General features: G+C 46.7%; 1 non-coding gene and 1 pseudogene across 1 annotated transcript; both read right to left on the bottom strand.

Annotated features, from left to right (window-relative positions):
* Positions 1 to 7,763: 7,763 nt before the first annotated feature.
* On the bottom strand, positions 7,764 to 8,001 carry LOC130292173 (U2 spliceosomal RNA; annotated as a pseudogene).
* A 7,693-nt stretch (positions 8,002 to 15,694) lies between these two features.
* On the bottom strand, positions 15,695 to 15,881 carry LOC130292238 (U2 spliceosomal RNA). The gene has a single exon (XR_008848144.1). It is a non-coding gene; the product is annotated as a U2 spliceosomal RNA (small nuclear RNA).
* Between the last annotated feature and the right edge of the window lie 3,812 nt (positions 15,882 to 19,693).

The raw sequence follows: 19,693 nt of genomic DNA, 5'->3' as shown, positions 1-19,693 counted from the left end.
TGACACACTGTAACAAACCTCCTCCTCCTGTAATCACTTTACTACTGGGGTGACACACTGTAACAAATCTTCCATGTAATTACCTTACTGGGGTGACATGTCTCCTCCAGCTCCGCCCCGCCTCCTCCACAGCATCACACAGGTCCTTCAACCACAATCTTCCCTCTCCACCACAGCTAAGCTCCGCCCCAACATGTGATGGTGACATCATCACAGGTCCTACATCTCCAGCATCTAGCAGTCTGGGCCAGGGGAGGAGACGGAGGGAGGGTAAGAACAGAGAGGTCGGTCCTGCAGGACTAATGTAAGGAACAGCATTCCTCCTGTGGAAAATGCAAAGGAACGCTGTTCCTGCAGGACTCGAGCCCTGCACTGCCCCTATACACATACACTGCCCCATACCATACACACTGCCCCCATACACACACACTGCCCCATACCATACACACTGCACCATACACATACACTGCCCCATACACATACACTGCCCCATACCATACACACTGCCCCATACCATAAACTGCCCCATACACATACACTGCACCCATACACATACACTGCCCCATACACATACACTGCCCCCATACACATACACTGCCCCCATACACATACACTGCCCCATACCATACACACTGCCCCCATACACAGCCCCCATACACATACACTGCCCCATACACATACACTGCCCCATACCATACACACTGCCCCCATACACAGCCCCCATACACATACACTGCCCCATACACTGCCCCATACCATACACACTGCCCCCATACACAGCCCCCATACACATACACTGCCCCATACACATACACTGCCCCATACCATACACACTGCCCCCATACACAGCCCCCATACACATACACTGCCCCATACACATACACTGCCCCATGCCATACACACTGCACCATACACATACACTGCCCCATACACATACACTGCCCCATACCATACACACTGCCCCATACCATACACTGCCCCATACACATACACTGCACCCATACACATACACTGCCCCATACCATACACTGCCCCCATACACATACAATGCCCCCCATAAGCATACAATGCCCCCTCATACACATACACTGCCCCCATACACATACACTGCCCCCATACACAGACACTTCCCCCATACTCATACACTGCCCCCATACTCATACACTGCCCCATACACATACACTGCCCCCATACACATACACTGCCCCATACACATAAACTGACGACATACACTGTCCCATACACATACACTGCCCCCATACCTTACACACAGCCCCATACATATGCACTGCCCCATACACATACACTGCCCCTATATACACACACGTACACAACCCCATACACACATACACTGCCCCTATAAACACACACACGTACACAACCCCATACACACACAGTCCCATACACATACACTGCCCCCATACACATACACAGCCACCATATACACACATACACAGCCCCCACACACAAAAACAGCCCCATACCATATACACTGCCCCTATATACACACACACTTAGACACAGCTCCCACACACAGTCCACCATACACACAAACACAGTCCCCCCCACACACACATACAGCCCTGTACCATATACACTGCCCCATACACATACACTGCCCCCATACACATACACTGCCCCATACCATACACACTGCCCCATACACTTACACATACACCCATACAAATATACTCACATACACAGCCCCCATATACTCACCTACACTGCCCCATACACATGCACTGCTCCCATACACATACACTTTCCCCATATACACACACATACAGAGCCCCCATATACACACATACACAGCCCCATACAAAATACACTGCCCCATACACATACACTGCCCCATCTACACACACATACACAGCCCCCATATACACTGCCCCATACACATGTACTGCCCCCATATACTCACATGCACTGCCCCCCATACACTGCCCCTATGTACACACACATACACAGCCCACATATATACTGCCTCATACACATACACTGCACCATACACATATACTGCCCCTATATACACACATACACAGCCCCATACCATATACATAGCCTCATACACATACACTGCCCCTATATACACACACACAGCCATACACATACACATAGGACACAACAGAGCAGGTATATTTCCCCTCCCCTGGATCTCCACTGATGGCAGGAGCGGCTCACAGTTGGGGGCCCGGCTGTATGAGTCATCTGTGACTGTGGGGACTCATAATGATGCGCACAGTCCTGAAGCCGCCTGCCACCGCGGTGCCTGTCACAGGAGGGGGGAGGGGGGGTGTTCAGCGGTCGGGATTGCTGCCCCATGAAAAGTGCCTTATAGGAAAAACCGTCCCTGGCTGCAGCGCAGTGGACCGGTGGGGCTAAAGGGCTAGCTGCTTTGGGCCCCCAGGAATGCCCCATACACATACACTGCCCCAGGGGTCAAGTCCTGGAAAAAAAAGTGTAGAAACTCACCCAAGATTTCTAATACACCCCCGGCCCCTCGCAAGGTCTCGTTCCGCCGTCAAGCCCCCTACCATAGACTTGCATTTAGGGGACGGGCCATGACATCACAAGAACCAAAGCTGTGAAGTCATGATACTCCGGCCCCTGTATCGCCAGTCATTAAGCACAGAGCAAGTTTGCTCTGTGCAGTGATGACAGCGGCCACCGCCGAGATCGCAGGGGTCCCCAATGGCGGGACCCCTGCGATCAGACATCTTATCCCATATCCTTTGGATAGAGGATAAGATGTCTAGAGGAGGAGTACCCTTTTAAAGGAGTACTCTGGGGCAGTATTCCTGCTCCGTCCTGCCCGGGGCTGCAAAAAAAAAATGAAAATAAACCATCTCTCACCTTCCTGGGTTCCCGCGGAGCGCCACTACAGCTGATCGGTCCTCCGGTCCATCCTCTTCATACTTCCGGGTGTAACGAAGCGTCACATGGCGATTCGTTCACACGGAAGTATGAATAAGATGGACCGGAGGACCCATCAGCTGTAGTGGCGCTCCGCTGGAACCCAGGAAGGTGAGAGATGGTTTATTTTCATTTTTTTTGCAGCCCGGGCAGGACGGAGCAGGAAAACTCTGCACCAGAGTACTTCTTTAAGTACCAGGGCACCAAGATGTATATTTACATCCAATATGGGAGATTTATTAAAACCTGTGCAGAGGATAAGTTGACCAGTTGCCCATAGCAACCAATCAGATCGCTTGTTTATTTTTTTTAAAGGCCTCTGAAAATGAAAGCAGCGATCTGATTGGTTGCTATGGGCAAGTGCTCCACTTTTCCTCTGCACAGGTCTTTATATATCTCCCCCAATGTTCTTAAGGGGTTATCATTCTGATAATACACTGTAACAAAAACCTCCTTATGTCCCTATCATCATGATAACACACTGTAAGAAACCTCCTCATGTAATCTTCTTAGAATTGGGGTGACACACTGTAACAAGCCTCCTCCTCATGTGATCACCTTACTACTGGGGTGACCCACTGTAACAAACCTCCTCCTCATGTAATCACCTTACTACTGGGGTGACACACTGTAACAAACCTCCTCCTCATGTAATCACCTTACTACTGGGGTGACACACTGTAACAAACCTCCTCCTCATGTAATCACCTTACTACTGGGGTGACACACTGTAACAAACCTCCTCCTCATGTAATCTCCTTACTACTGGGGTGACACACTGTAACAAACCTCCTCCTCATGTAATCTCCTTACTACTGGGGTGACACACTGTAACAAACCTCCTCCTCATGTAATTACCTTACTACTGGGGTGACACACTGTAACAAACACCCTCCTCATGTAATCTCCTTACTACTGGGGTGACACACTGTGACAAATCTCCTCCTCATGTAATCTCCTTACTACTGGGGTGACACACTGTAACAAACCTCCTCCTCATGAAATTACCTTACTACTGGGGTGACACACTGTAACAAACCTCATCATCATGTAATATCCTTACTATTGGGGTGACACACTGTAACAAACCTCCTCCTCCTGTACTCACTTTACTACTGGGGTGACACACTGTAACAAATCTTCCATGTAATTACCTTACTGGGGTGACATGTCTCCTCCAGCTCCGCCCCGCCTCCTCCACAGCATCACACAGGTCCTTCAACCACAATCTTCCCTCTCCACCACAGCTAAGCTCCGCCCCAACATGTGATGGTGACATCATCACAGGTCCTACATCTCCAGCATCTAGCAGTCTGGGCCAGGGGAGGAGACGGAGGGAGGGTAAGAACAGAGAGGTCGGTCCTGCAGGACTAATGTAAGGAACAGCATTCCTCCTGTGGAAAATGCAAAGGAACGCTGTTCCTGCAGGACTCGAGCCCTGCACTGCCCCCATACACATACACTGCCCCATACCATACACACTGCCCCCATACACACACACTGCCCCATACCATACACACTGCACCATACACATACACTGCCCCATACACATACACTGCCCCATACCATACACACAGCCCCATACCATACACTGCCCCATACACATACACTGCCCCATACCATACACACTGACCCCATACACAGCCCCCATACACATACACTGCCCCATACACACTGCCCCATACCATACACACTGCCCCCATACACAGCCCCCATACACATACACTGCCCCATACACATACACTGCCCCATGCCATACACACTGCACCATACACATACACTGCCCCATACACATACACTGCCCCATACCATACACACTGCCCCATACCATACACTGCCCCATACACATACACTGCACCCATACACATATACTGCCCCATACCATACACTGCCCCCATACACATACAATGCCCCCCATAAGCATACAATGCCCCCTCATACACATACACTGCCCCCATACACATACACTGCCCCCATACACAGACACTTCCCCCATACTCATACACTGCCCCCATACTCATACACTGCCCCATACCATACACACTGCCCCATACACATACACTGCCCCATACACATACACTGCCCCATACACATACACTGCCCCATACACATAAACTGACGACATACACTGTCCCATACACATACACTGCCCCCATACCTTACACACAGCCCCATATATATGCACTGCCCCATACACATACACTGCCCCTATATACACACACGTACACAACCCCATACACACATACACTGCCCCTATAAACACACACACGTACACAACCCCATACACACACAGTCCCATACACATACACTGCCCCCATACACATACACAGCCACCATATACACACATACACAGCCCCCATACACAAAAACAGCCCCATACCATATACACTGCCCCTATATACACACACTTAGACACAGCTCCCACACACAGTCCACCATACACACAAACACAGCCCCCCCCACACACATACAGCCCTGTACCATATACACTGCCCCATACACATACACTGCCCCCATACACATACACTGCCCCATCCATACACCTACACATACACCCATACAAATATACTTGCATACACAGCCCCCATATACTCACCTACACTGCCCCATACACATGCACTGCTCCCATACACATACACTGCCCCCATATACACACACATACAGAGCCCCCATATACACACATACACAGCCCCATACAAAATACACTGCCCCATACACATACACTGCCCCCATCTACACACACATACACAGCCCCCATATACACTGCCCCATACACATGTACTGCCCCCATATACTCACATGCACTGCCCCCATACACTGCCCCTATGTACACACACATACACAGCCCACATATATACTGCCTCATACACATACACTGCACCATACACATATACTGCCCCTATATACACACATACACAGCCCCATACCATATACATAGCCTCATACACATACACTGCCCCTATATACACACACACAGCCATACACTCAGGACCAGTTTTAGATTTAATGTGGCGCTGGGCAAAATTAAAAGTGGGGCCGCAAAAGCCAAACAAGTTAGATTTTATTGTGAAACGACTGATGTCTTTACAAAGTAAAATTGGTAGTGCATAAAACAAGCCCTTGTAGGGGTCTGTAGGTGGAAAACTGAAAGCGTTATGGTTTTTAGAAGGTGGGGAGGAAAAAACTAAAGTGCAAAAACGGAAAAACGCTGAGTCCTGAAAGGGTTAAATGATCAGGAGCACAAGCCACAAAGCTTGTAGACACACAATATTTGCTATACACACAATACCGCTATATTATTCCAAATTAAAAACCACGATAAAAAGACCAATATTCTGACATACAATAACATATACTGTAGTGGTAGATACCAACTATACACTGGCACCCTGCAGATCGAATGAGGCCGGGTTCACATATGTCAGGCGTGCACTGGAGGGAAACTAATGCTAGAACTGATCCCATTTATTTGAATGGGACAGTTCAAAATCATCCAGCGTCTTAATTTTGACGCTGGATTGTTGGACACACCGGAGAGGGAGGTTTGGATTACACCCCCTGAAAAACACTACTGTGCGTGTGTGTGTGTGTATATATATATGTATATATCATAGGAAAGAAAGAAAAAAAAAAAATATATATATATATATATATATATATATATTTCCCAACCAGAGCGTATCCAGCTGTTGCAAAACTACAACTCTCAGCATGCTGGGATTTGTAGTATTCCAACAGCTGGAGGCACCCTGGTTGCGAAACATTGATATATACACACACATGCATAAATCAGTGTTTCCCAGCAGGATGCCCCCAGCTATTACAAAACTACCAATCCCAGCATGCCCAAATAGCCTAAACAGCTGGAGGCACCCTGGTTGGGAAACACTGTTAACAATATATATATATATATATATATATATATATATATATATATATATATATATATATATATACAAAGTCCCGAAATCACATCACCAGTCAGGTCATGGATCTTGAAATACTGGATTATTTTATTCTTCCCCACAGCAAATGCAACGTTTCGGCAGTAGTAGCCTTTATCAAGCATAATACAAATACAAAATGTGCATATATATATATATATATATATATATATCACAGATACATTTCATTGGCTACAACTCATGTGATACAAATGTATAATTATCTAAAAACGCACCTCTATTTAAATTTAATTGGAGCAATGCTCTGTTAATCACAGTGATGTCAAGTTGACATAGCATCCGTCTATATACAATACAATCAATACACATATAAAGTGCCCATTGCAATATGACATACAGTGCTATATAGTGTTATATAGGTACCTTCAGTATCAGCCAAATATATAACTCGATCGCACCCAGAACATGCCGATCGCTGCCATCTCCGTTCTCATTCTTGTTTGTATACAAAGCGACTGCGCATGCGTCGGAAAAGTTCCTACGTATCAGCGCATCACTTCCGCTCTCGATCGCTCACAGTAATGTGTGCTGATCAGGTGCGCGTAATGCCCTTACCCACACTAATCACCATTTGTGTTCTGCGGCTGCGCACACGGGTCCGACGATCGTGTTATCACACTGGACATATCGCGATCCAGCCGGCCGGCTGTGCATGCGCATTGTAACCAAACACTTGTAACCTAGCAAATCATGTTTGAATAGTACAACAGTAAATGCTGACATCAAATTATCATGCAACTGATATTTTATTTCTAGATGACATGAATGAGGGCATATATTAGAAAAAAAAATAATATATAAGAGGATGGCTGCAATGGCTGCGATCTTGGCTGTAGTGAAGGTCCCCACGCATTTGCTGTGGGGAAGAATAAAATAATCCAGTATATCAAGATCCATGACCTGACTGGTGCTGTGATTTCGGGACTTTGTTTATATATATATATATATATATATATATATATATATATATATATATATATTCTTTTATTTTATTGAAGAGCTGAGGTATGTGCTCTCAAGTCACCCAAGTGCAAGTATTCACACAAAATACCGTGCACAAGGATGCAGTCTATCGCAAGCCCTTTTTTTACACTTGATCTTAGCCAAAAGGCCCAGAGGTGATAACCGGTAAAGGGGTGGAACCAACCATGCCCCCTTCATGAGCACTCACACTACTTATAGGGAAGAAAGGAAAAGGAAGGCTGGCAGGCGGCCTCCCATGCATAGGAAAGGAGGGAGGCAGGCAGTCTCCCATACACTCTCTGGGTGGGTGGCAGTCAGCCACCCGTACATACAGCACAGGCTAAATCCACATCATTGCTTAAAAGAAGGACAGGAGTCCATTCCACTCTGATGGAGCAATAAGCAATGCAATCCATACCCTGGCTTTTACAGGAACCCCTGTAATTGTGTAATTCACATTTCTTGCCACAAGATGGCAGTGGTGTTTTAAAATCTTGAACGCTGTGCACAGCTAACTCCGTACTATTGAAATTGCTCAGTGTCTGTCAGACAGACTGGTATTTAGACTCTTCTATCTAGTTAGTTCCGGTGCCCTGCTGCAGCTCGGGCACGGGAGTTACTAACTAAACTGGGACACTGGCACAGCGTTATTATTAAAACATAATCCTCCCTTACTTTAAAGGAAGGGAGGATTACGTTTTATATCATGAAAAACTATTTCCGAAACTATCTCGGAGTTAGCTGTGCACAGCGTTCAATATTTTAAAACACCACTGCCATCTTGTGGCAAGAAATGTGAATTACACAAGTCAAGAAATATTTTAAAGAAGCATTAATAAAAGAAAATTTTTAGGGGATCTTTAGTCAGGGTTAATCCTGAGGGGATTTATTTCCCCAAGTAGGTTGTTCATTAATAAGTCGGCCCAGAGATCCCTAGGGGATTTAGCTAGTGTAGGTTTTCGTGACATATTCTACTTTAACATAGCGGTAAATTTTTTTTGTTACTTGCATCACAAAATGTCATGAAAATGTTGAAAATTTAGCATTTTTCTAACTTTGAAACTCTCTGCTTGTAAGGAAAATGGATATTCCAAATACATTTTATATTGATTCACAAACACAATGGGGGAAATTTATCAAAGGATTTAGACTGATTTTTCCTGTCTAAATTTGTCGCACAGAAAGTCGCAGTCTAAATATGTGCGACTTTTCTGCGACTTTTGCTCTAGAGGATTTTTAGAACATGATGCATGCAAGTCTATTTTAGACAGAAATGCATTGGAAAATGCATTGGTGCTAAATTTATCAAGTGCGACTTTTGTGCGACAAGTCGCATCTGCCCAAAATACGCTGAAATGTCAGACCATGTTGGAGCAGGTCTAAATGCAGTTTAAGCTGTAGACCCTGAAGTCTGAGCACAGAATTTATCAAGGGCTGTGAGACCTTTGATAAATTAGGAGCACAATAGACAGGAAACTACCACATACGCTGGTCTATTAGCATACCCAGAATAGACTAGATTAGTAAATGTTCCCCAATATGTCTAATTTATGTTGGCATCATAAAATTGACCAATTTTTTACTTTTTGAAGACATTAGAGGGCTTCAAAGTATAGCAGCAATTTTCAAAATTTTCATGAAAATTTTAAAATCTGAATTTTTCAAAGACCAGTTAAGTTTGAACTGGATTTGAGGGGCCATTCTGTGAGAAATACCCCATAAATGACCCCATTGTAGAAACTACACCCCTCACAGTTTTCAAAATGACATTCAAAAAGTGTGTTAACCCTTTAGGTCTTTCACAAGAATTGCAGCAAAGTGGAGGAGAAAAATCAAAATCTGCATTTTTTACACTAACATATTCTTGTAGCCCCATTTTTTTTCATTTTTAAAAGTGGTAAAAGGAGAAAAAGCCCCCCAAAATTTGTAGCTCAATTTCTCTCGAGTACGTAAATACATCATATGTTGACATAAAGTGCTTTGTGGGCTCACAACATGGCTCAAGAGGGAAAGAGCAACTGTAGGATTTTTTTAAACAAATTTTGCTGTCATGGTTTTTGGGGCCATGTTGCATTTAGGAAGCCCCCATGGTGCCAGAACAAAAAAAACATATGGCATACTATTTTGGAAACTACACCCCTCAAGGAATGTAACAAGGGGTATAGTGAGCCTCAACACCCCACAGGTGTTTGGCAACTTTGCATTGAAGTTGGGTGTAAAAATGGAAAATTAGATTTTCTCTATCGGCTCCATTGGGGGACACAGACCATGGGTGTATGCTGCTGTCTCTAGGAGGTATGACACTATGGCAACAAAAAAAGTCGGCTCCTCCCAGCAGGATATACCCGCCTCTAGGCCCTGAGCTAATCAGTTTTAGCTTAGTGTCTGAAGGAGGTGGACATGGTCTGGAATTCTCCAGACCAGGTCTTCTGATTCTTATTTTTCCTAGTTAGGGTATGTGTTAGTTTTTTATTCCGTTTTCTTTCATGTTTTCAGGTGGGGACTCAGGAACTGCGGCTCACTGTTTGCTCATTGTGATTAAGGGGGCACAGACATTGTGTATATGCGCTGTTCACCCCCTCTCGCCAACGGTCAGCGTCTGGGGTTGTACCTCATGGGTCCGGGTCCCCCTATTCCCTGCTCGCTTTGCTCGCACATGGTAACTCAGCGTGATGCAGGTAACAGAAAGCTGACTGAAGACCTCACAGAAGACTCCATTAGGTAAGTACTACTGATTGAGGTGAGTATATATTCTTCTCCCTTTAGGTGCTGACTTGCAACCTCTGGAGACCCTCATTTTTTGGCCCACCTTTCAGGGTCCAAGGGGCTGGCCTGTGTTAGGGGCTCTATCTTTTATTCTAAAAAAGGGGCGAGCAATGGCATATTGGGAATGAATGGTTTACTTTATTATTATGCACATGTGTGTGTGTGTTATACTATGCGGCTGAAAGCCGCGGCGCTTACTATGTGGCTGACAGCCGCGGCGCTTTTACTGTTCGGGCGCATGAAGCGCCGACTTACTTTCGCTTTCGGCAACAGACGACTGTCGGCGAATATGTGTATCGCCCGCTCACTTCCCCGTGGGCGCATATGCGGCTGACATGTGCGCCTGGGGCAAGGAGCGGGTGCCATTACTATTGTTCTTCTCGGCGGCCGGGGCGCTATAGCTCCGCCCACAGGGCCGCCGGAGCTCACTGGAGGCGCGGATTGTCCTCCAATCAGCGCCGTGCGTGCGATTTTCGGTGGCAGAGGCCAATCAGACAGGGCCCCTGCTCCAGGCACGCCCCTCTCTGGCTATTGGCTGGCCTGTTTCTCCCTCTCTATCTACACAGAGCGGAGTTCTCCTCACAGCAGCCGCCACAGGGGACACAGACTCGGGTGAGATAGTTCTTTTTTCATTATGTTCGTACCCAGAACTGTTCCTCCCTCTAAACAGACAACTGGAGCGTTAGTTTCCTATTTGGTCTGTAAGAACTGTAATTCCAAAATGCCTGGTTCTGCTGAACCCACTTGCTCTGCCTGCTCCTCTGCTGCCCCAGACCCCCTGGTACCCTCGGATGCTCTTTCAGTTCTGGTGGATTCGGCCGCCCCTCCAGCCTGGGTTTCTTCCCTATCCCAGTATATGGGCTGACTTGACTCAAGTCTCCCGTTCGGTGGCTGAGGCTTCTCGTGACGTGGTGTCTGCCTTGAAGAGGTCTGCCCTGTGCCAACCCTCTAAAGGGCCCCGCTCCTCTTCTCCACATACTTCACAATCTCACAGGTGTACTAGGGGTGTATCTTCTGACTCTTCCATTGAGTCTTCAGGTAGACGTGGGTGCTCCCCTCGTGGGTCCCGCCCCCCCGTGTCATCTGGTCACAAACGTCGCTCCTCCAGAGGACGTTCCCGGAATCGCCACTCTGCCTCGCAAGAGTCGCGTACCCGGTCATGGTCGCCCCCCTCCAGGGCTGCCTCCACTTGTTCACATTCTCCTGGTGAACTGGTGGATGAGGCTTTCGAATCGGCATCTGACTCGGAAGACCGCTTGGATACAGTTGAAATGATGAACTCATTGGTTGCGGCCATAAGAGACACCTTTCACTTAGAGGACCCAGGATCTTCGGATGTGACTCCTGAAGTATCTTTTCATCATGCTAAACTGGCACCTCAAAGGTTCAGCTCTCACGCTGAATTTGACATCCTTCTGGAATCTGCATGGAAACATCCGGACAAGAGGCTCCCGGGAATGAAGAAGGTTCAGGTGCGTTACCCATTCGACAAGGACCTTGCCTCTAACGTGGTTTCCCCTCCCTTGGTGGATCCACCAATTTCCCGCCTCTCTAAGGCTACTACACTGTCGCTAGCAGATATGGCTGCTTTCAAGGATTCGACGGACAAGAAGGTGGAGTCCTTAGCGAAGTTTGCCTCTGAAGCAGCAGGCTCTTCTCTGCTTCCCACCTTCGCCTCGGCTTGGGTGTCCAAGGCCCTATCGGTGTGGTGCTCAAAACTCCGTCAGGGTATCCAGGCGGGATCCCCCCAGAGGATCTGTCTGCTTTGGTTCTCCAATGCTCTAAAGCTGGGGACTTTTTGTGCACAGCTTCCATGCAGTCAGCCCGTTGTGCTGCCTTTGCTGTGGGTCACCTGGCGGCCCTCCGCCGTTCCATGTGGCTTAAGGCTTGAGATGCGGATGCCGCTTCCAAAAGGTCTCTCACCGAGCTTCCTTTTACTGGTGCCCGTCTTTTTGGCAAGCGCCTTGACGAGATTATCTCTGAGGCGGCGGGGGGCAAGAGTTCTTTGTTGCCTCAAAATAAGGCTCGCTCTACTTCCCAGAGGAAGTCCTCTTCCTTTCAGTCCTTTTGGACTTTTGGCCCTAATAAGGGGTCTAGGCAGGCGCCTTCGCGGGACAAGAAGGCTCCCTCATTCCGGGCTTGCCCGTCTTGGAAGTTGGACTCCAACCGTTCAGGCCGTTTTGCGGCCAAATCGGGCAAACGCAAACCCACTTCCGCATGAAGTGATGCCCCCACCCGCAGATTTTTCTCGGGTGGGAGGTCGTCTCTTACTTTTTCGAGACATCTGGACCACACACATTCAGGACTCTTTGGTCAGGGACGTGGTGTCCAACGGATACCGAATGGAATTTGCCTCCCTCCCGAGGGATCGTTTTTTTCAGTCCCGGGCCCCCCGGTCTCCTTCTCTGGCGAAACAGTTTCGGGAGGCTCTCCGGTCCCTGCTTCTCCAGGGAGTTATTGTCCCAGTTCCTCTAAGGGAACGTTTTTGGGGTTTCTATTCCAATCTTTTTGTGGTCCCCAAGAAGGGCGGTTCTGTGCGGCCAATCCTGGACCTCAAGCGTCTCAACCTTCATCTTCTCATCCGCCACTTCCGATTGGAATCCCTCCGTTCGGTAGTGGCATCCATGGAACAAGGGGAATTTCTTTCTTCAGTGGACATCAAAGATGCCTACCTCCATGTTCCAATATTTCCCAGCCATCAATGGCTTTTTTTCCTATTACTCCTTGTGAAAATGAAAAATTTGGGATAACACCAGCATTTTAGTGAAGAAAAAAATTTTTTTTATTTTCACGTCCAACTTTAATGAAAATTTGTCAAACACCTGTGGGGTGTTAAAGCTCACTATACCCCTTCTTACATTCCGTGAGGGGTGTAGTTTCCAAAATGGGGTCACATGTGGGTATTTATTTTTGTGCGTTTATGTCAGAACCGCTGTAAAAGGTAAAAGGAGAAAAAGCCCCCCAAAATTTGTTGGGCAATTTTTATGGAGTACGGTAAAGTGAGAGAGCGCCATGCGCATTTAAGGCCTAAATTTCGGATGCAAGAGTTAGACTTGCCTCGGATACCAAAATACCCTACGGCAGTGTTTCGAAAACAGAGTGCCTCCAGCTGTTGCAAAACTCCCAGCATGCCTGGACAGTCGATGGCTGTCTGGCAATACTGGGAGTTGTTGTTTTGCAACAGCTGGAGACTGCGTTTTAGAAACCGTGCCATACCAGAGGTTTCTCATTTTTATTGGGGGGGGGGGGGACTGTGTAGGGGTATGTTTATAGGTAGTGTTTTTAGGGTACATTCAGACTGCCCGGGGATTACAGCGAGTTTCCTGCTGGGAGTTTGAGCTGCAGCAGAAAATTTCCTGCATCTCTAGCTTGCAGCGAGAGACTAACTGTAAACCCCCGCCCCTTGTGAATGTACCCTGTACATTCGCATGGAGGGGGGGGCAAACCCCCAGGTACCGCCACCATCTTCTCCCCCCCCCGCTCTCTTCCTGACATCCAGGGGCGGGCAGAGCGGGGAATTTCCATGGTAACCCCTCCGCCTTTAACTGCCATTGGTCAGTAGTCATTACTAATGGCAGGGGATAGGGGGGAATGGCACCACTGCCACCTCGCTCCTATCCCTTAGGAGGATTGGGGCTGTCACTGACAAATCCTTTCATCCCTATTTTCCGGGCAGTCGGGTCATCAGAGACCCGATCAGCCCGGAATTGCCACAAACATCGATTTGCCGCCATGGCCGACATGGGGGGTTCTCAGGACCCTCCTAGGCATTTTCACAGGATGCCTGCTGAAAGATTTCAGCAGGCATCTCGGTCCGGTACCCGACGGCTAGCGGCGGGGACCGAAATTCCCACGGTCGTATCCATACACCCTCAGTCCTTAAGGACTTTGAAACGGGGGCGTATGGGCACGCCCTCCCTCCTTAAGGGGTTAAGATCTGCATATGAAAACAACACGCTTACCTTTGTTGCCTGTAGCTACCTCCCTGGCTGTCCGGACACGGAATCAAACCAACTGTAACGAGAAACTGAAAATAAACAGTATTCACCTGCATCCTTTTGGACTCTTTGCTGAATCAGGGTAATCTGACAACCCATGGTCGTGCTGTTGGTGCTTCTGGTTCTTCTGCTGTTTACACCTGGCAGTGGCATTGAATGACATTTAATAGAACTAAAGGTCCTGGGTGCAACAATCCTCCCATGAGGACCAGCCTCAACAGCTTTGTAGATTGCACTCATGTTTGCAACTCCATATACATTTTCTTTTCTTCATATTTCTTTCTTCATACTTTTTTCTTTCCGTCATTCAGACTTTCATTCATTCTCACTCACTCACTCACTTTAATTCATTTGTTCTCTCTCTCACTCACTCAATTACTCACTCAATCACTCATTCACTCTCACTCACTCTCTATCTTACCCACTCACTCAGTCAGTCTCTCTCTCTCTTTCTTTTCTTCTTCTTCTTCAGACCCCATCATAGCACTAATGCTTATCCAATACCACCAGCAGATGGAGACACTCCATTGCAACATTGGTTGTGAGCAGCAGTTTCTAAAAACAAATGCCTCATGGCTGATTTCCCATCAATCAATGGATGGCAAATTTTGTTTTTATCATTCACTGACCACAGAACCAATGCATGGTCAAGCAACAGCAATGACGCACCCTTGTGAATAACCATGAGACCCTCACATCATTTAACAGGATTCAGCACCACCTGCAAGACAGCTACGTATCATGTCATGTCAAACCTGCACAGGTGTGCTAGATTAGTATTATTATTATTTTTTTATTTTTTTTGACATCAATCAGTGTGCAAACATGGTCAGTAAAACGCCAAATGGATAGACGTTCATAAACCAGTCAGTGCAACTCATTATTGTGGTCTCTAATTGTGGAACTCTTTTTTTTTTTTTGTGAGGATACGATGAGCTTATCCAATTAAGGAGGCCATTCAGCAGTACTGGGTCTGGACAGCAGCGGCACCTTCTGCAGCCAGACTGACTGACATGACAAGTCAGGCAACAGCTGCAGCAGCACCCACAGAGGATTAAATAAGAATCTGTCTTTTTTAACACTGGAATGGGGTGGTGCACTGTACCCGAAGATACTGCCATATTGGGTCAATGCATTGGGCGACGGAAGCAAGTTTCCAAATCGGCTCCCATTCTCAAAAATCCATTTAATTTATGGTCCCCAGATAGGGGACATATCAGATATTAAACTGATAAGAACAGATTTTTGATTGAAAAAACCTTTATTACCAATCAATTGTCAATCACACAATAAATATATTCACCATAACAGAACTGACTTTTTTTTTATCTATCTATCCATCTATATATATATATACCGTATTTATCGGGGTATACCTCGCACCGGCCTATAACACGCACCCTCATTTTACCAAGGATATTTGGGTAAAAAAAGTTTTTTACCCAAATATCCATGGTAAAATGAGGGTGCGTGTGTGCGCGTGTATACCCCGATAAACCCCCAGGAAAGGCAGGGGGAGAGAGGCCGTCGCTGCCCGCTTCTCTCCCCCTGCCTTTCCTGGGGTCTAGAGCGCTGCTGCCGGCCCTTCTCACCCCCTGGCTATCGGCGCCGCTGCCCGTTCTGTCCTCCTGACTATCGGTGCCGGCGCCGATAGCCAGGGGGAGAGAAGCGGCGCCGACAGCCAGGGGGAGAGAAGGGGCAGCAGCACCCATTGCCGCCGGCGCCGCTGCCCCGTTGCCTCCCCCCATCCCCAGTGGCATAATTACCTGGGTCGGGTCCGCGCTGCTGCAGGCCTCCGGCGCGCGTCCCCTGCGTCGTTGCTATGCACGGTGCGGCGCATGACGTCAGTGCGCCGCGCCGTGCAGCGCATAGCAACGACGCCGGGGACGCACGCCGGAGGCCTGCAGCAGCGCGGACCCGACCCCGGCAACAGGTAATTATGCCACCGGGGATGGGGGGAGGCAACGGGGCAGCGGCGCCGGCAATGGGTGCCGCTGCCCCTTCTCTCCCCCTGGCTGTCGGCGCCGCTTCTCTCCCCCTGGCTATCGGCGCCGGCACCGATAGTCAGGGGGACAGAACGGGCAGCGGCGCCGATAGCCAGGGGGTGAGAAGGGCCGGCAGCAGGGCTCTAGACCCCAGGAAAGGCAGGGGGAGAGAAGCGGGCAGCGACGGCCTCTCTCCCCCTGCCTTTCCTGGGGGTGTATCGGCGTATAACACGCACATAGACTTTAGGCTAAAAATTTTTGCCTAAAAAGTGCGTGTTATACGCCGATAAATACGGTATATATATATAGATATATAAAAAAAATTATTTTATTGAAGAGCTGAGGTATGTGCTCTTAAAGAGTAGCTATCCTCAACTAAAATGTCCATATTCCCCCTCCCACTGTCTACATCTATCCCTGTTTTTTTTATCCTCTTAAAACATTAGAACAATACCTTTTTCCACTCCTCTTCGGTAGCTCAGAGTTGAGCAGTCTCACGATTGCAGGAAGTCGGCGGGCGGGCCGGCGTGATGTCATCTGAAGCCTCGCCGGCCACCACTTCCGCCCATCTTGCTGTATTCTGCGCTCAATGTCGGGAGCGCGCATACAGGCGCGCATACAGGCTGGGAGGGACGGCAGCCTCTGAGAGTCTGAGAATGGAGCTGCTGTACTGTACCCTGAGGGAATTTATAATATCAAAATGGTGGGTAGTACAATTGATTATATGCCCAAAACAATAAAAATAAAATCTCACAAAGCTGCAATCCCCAATGAATGACTGCAGACCGCAGTGCATTATAAATGGTGTGAATAATAGTGATTTTATCCCAATCAAAAATGATGCATAATTTTTGAATGGGATAAAATCTCCATTATTGACACCATTTATAATGCACTGCTGGCTGCAGCCATTCATTGGGGATTGCAGCTTTGTGAATTTATTTATTTATTTTTTCATATAAAGCTGCACTCCCAAATGAATGGCTGCAGCCAGCAGTGCATTATAAATAGTGTCAATAATAGTGATTTTATCCCATTCAAAAATGATGCATCATTTTTGTAATGGAATAAAATCTCTTATTTTATTGAAGAGCTGAGGTATGTGCTCTTAAAGAGTAGCTATCCTCAACTAAAATGTCCATATTCCCCCTCCCACTGTCTACATCTATCCCTGTTTTTTTTATCCTCTTAAAACATTAGAACAATACCTTTTTCCACTCCTCTTCGGTAGCTCAGAGTTGAGCAGTCTCACGATTGCAGGAAGTCGGCGGGCGGGCCGGCGTGATGTCATCTGAAGCCTCGCCGGCCACCACTTCCGCCCATCTTGCTGTATTCTGCGCTCAATGTCGGGAGCGCGCATACAGGCGCGCATACAGGCTGGGAGGGACGGCAGCCTCTGAGAGTCTGAGAATGGAGCTGCTGTACTGTACCCTGAGGGAATTTATAATATCAAAATGGTGGGTAGTACAATTGATTATATGCCCAAAACAATAAAAATAAAATCTCACAAAGCTGCAATCCCCAATGAATGACTGCAGACCGCAGTGCATTATAAATGGTGTGAATAATAGTGATTTTATCCCAATCAAAAATGATGCATAATTTTTGAATGGGATAAAATCTCCATTATTGACACCATTTATAATGCACTGCTGGCTGCAGCCATTCATTGGGGATTGCAGCTTTGTGAATTTATTTATTTATTTTTTCATATAAAGCTGCACTCCCAAATGAATGGCTGCAGCCAGCAGTGCATTATAAATAGTGTCAATAATAGTGATTTTATCCCATTCAAAAATGATGCATCATTTTTGTAATGGAATAAAATCTCTTTTTTTTCACCATCTATACCAGTGGTCCCCAAACTGTGGCCCTCCAGATGTTGCAAAACTACAATTCCCAGCATGCCTGGACAGCCAACGGCTGTCCAGGCATGCTGGGAATTGTAGTTTTGCAACATCTGGAGGGCCACAGTTTGGGGACCACTGACCTATACTGCATTGCTGCGGTTTTATCGTGTACATGTGCTCACTGATTGCATATTTTATTGCATTAGGAACACCGCAGCAATTCAGGATAGGTGGTGATTAAAAAAAAAGATTTTATTCCATTCAAAAATTGTGCATATTTATTGATGGAATGAATTCACAATTTATATCACCATCTAGACTGTATTGCACATAACACCATAACCTCCCCCCAATGGAATAAATGTGCTTTTTTTGCTCACCATCTATACTGGAGTGATCCGGTGTTACTCAATAAAACCGCAGCACTACAATATAGATAGTGATCCAAAGTACCAAATGAGTCCAAAATCAGAAATTTACCGTGCATACCATCCACACTCAATATATGATAATGAGCGTGCATAGCATGCAGGCTCAAAACATGATAATGAGAGTGCATAGCATGCATGCTCAATACCTGATATTGAGCATCCATAGCATGCACACTCAATACATAATAATAAACATGAATATTTTGAGCGTGCATAGCCTGCATGTTCAATACATGATATTGAGCATGCATAGCATGCACAGTAAGTATATGATATTGAGCATGCATAGCATACACACTCAATACATGATAATGAGCGTGCATAGCATGCAGGCTCAATACATTGTAATGAAAGTGTGTAGCATGTATGTGTAGCATACATTGAGCATCCATAGGATGCATACTCAATACATAATAATGAAAGTTAATATATGAGTGTGCATAGCCTGCATGCTCAATACATTATATTGAGCATGCATAGCATACACACTCAATACATGATAATGAACGTGAATATATGAGCGTGCATAGCATGCATGCTCAATACATGTTATTGAGCATGCATAGCATCCACAGTCAATACATGATATTGAGCATGCATAGCATACACACTCAATACATGATAATGAACGTGAATATATGAGCGTGCATAGCATGCATGCTCAATACATGTTATTAAGCATGCATAGCATCCACAATCAATACATGATATTGAGCGTGCATGGCATAAACACTCAATACATGATAATGAGCATGCATAGCATGCAGGCTCAATACATCGTAATGAAAGTGTGTAGCATGCATGCTCAATAAATGATATTTT

This window comes from Hyla sarda, chromosome 9 (genome assembly GCF_029499605.1).
Source record: "Hyla sarda isolate aHylSar1 chromosome 9, aHylSar1.hap1, whole genome shotgun sequence".
Taxonomy (NCBI): domain Eukaryota; kingdom Metazoa; phylum Chordata; class Amphibia; order Anura; family Hylidae; genus Hyla; species Hyla sarda.
Note: the sequence above shows the minus strand (reverse complement) of the source record. Positions and strands in the feature narration are given on the sequence as shown.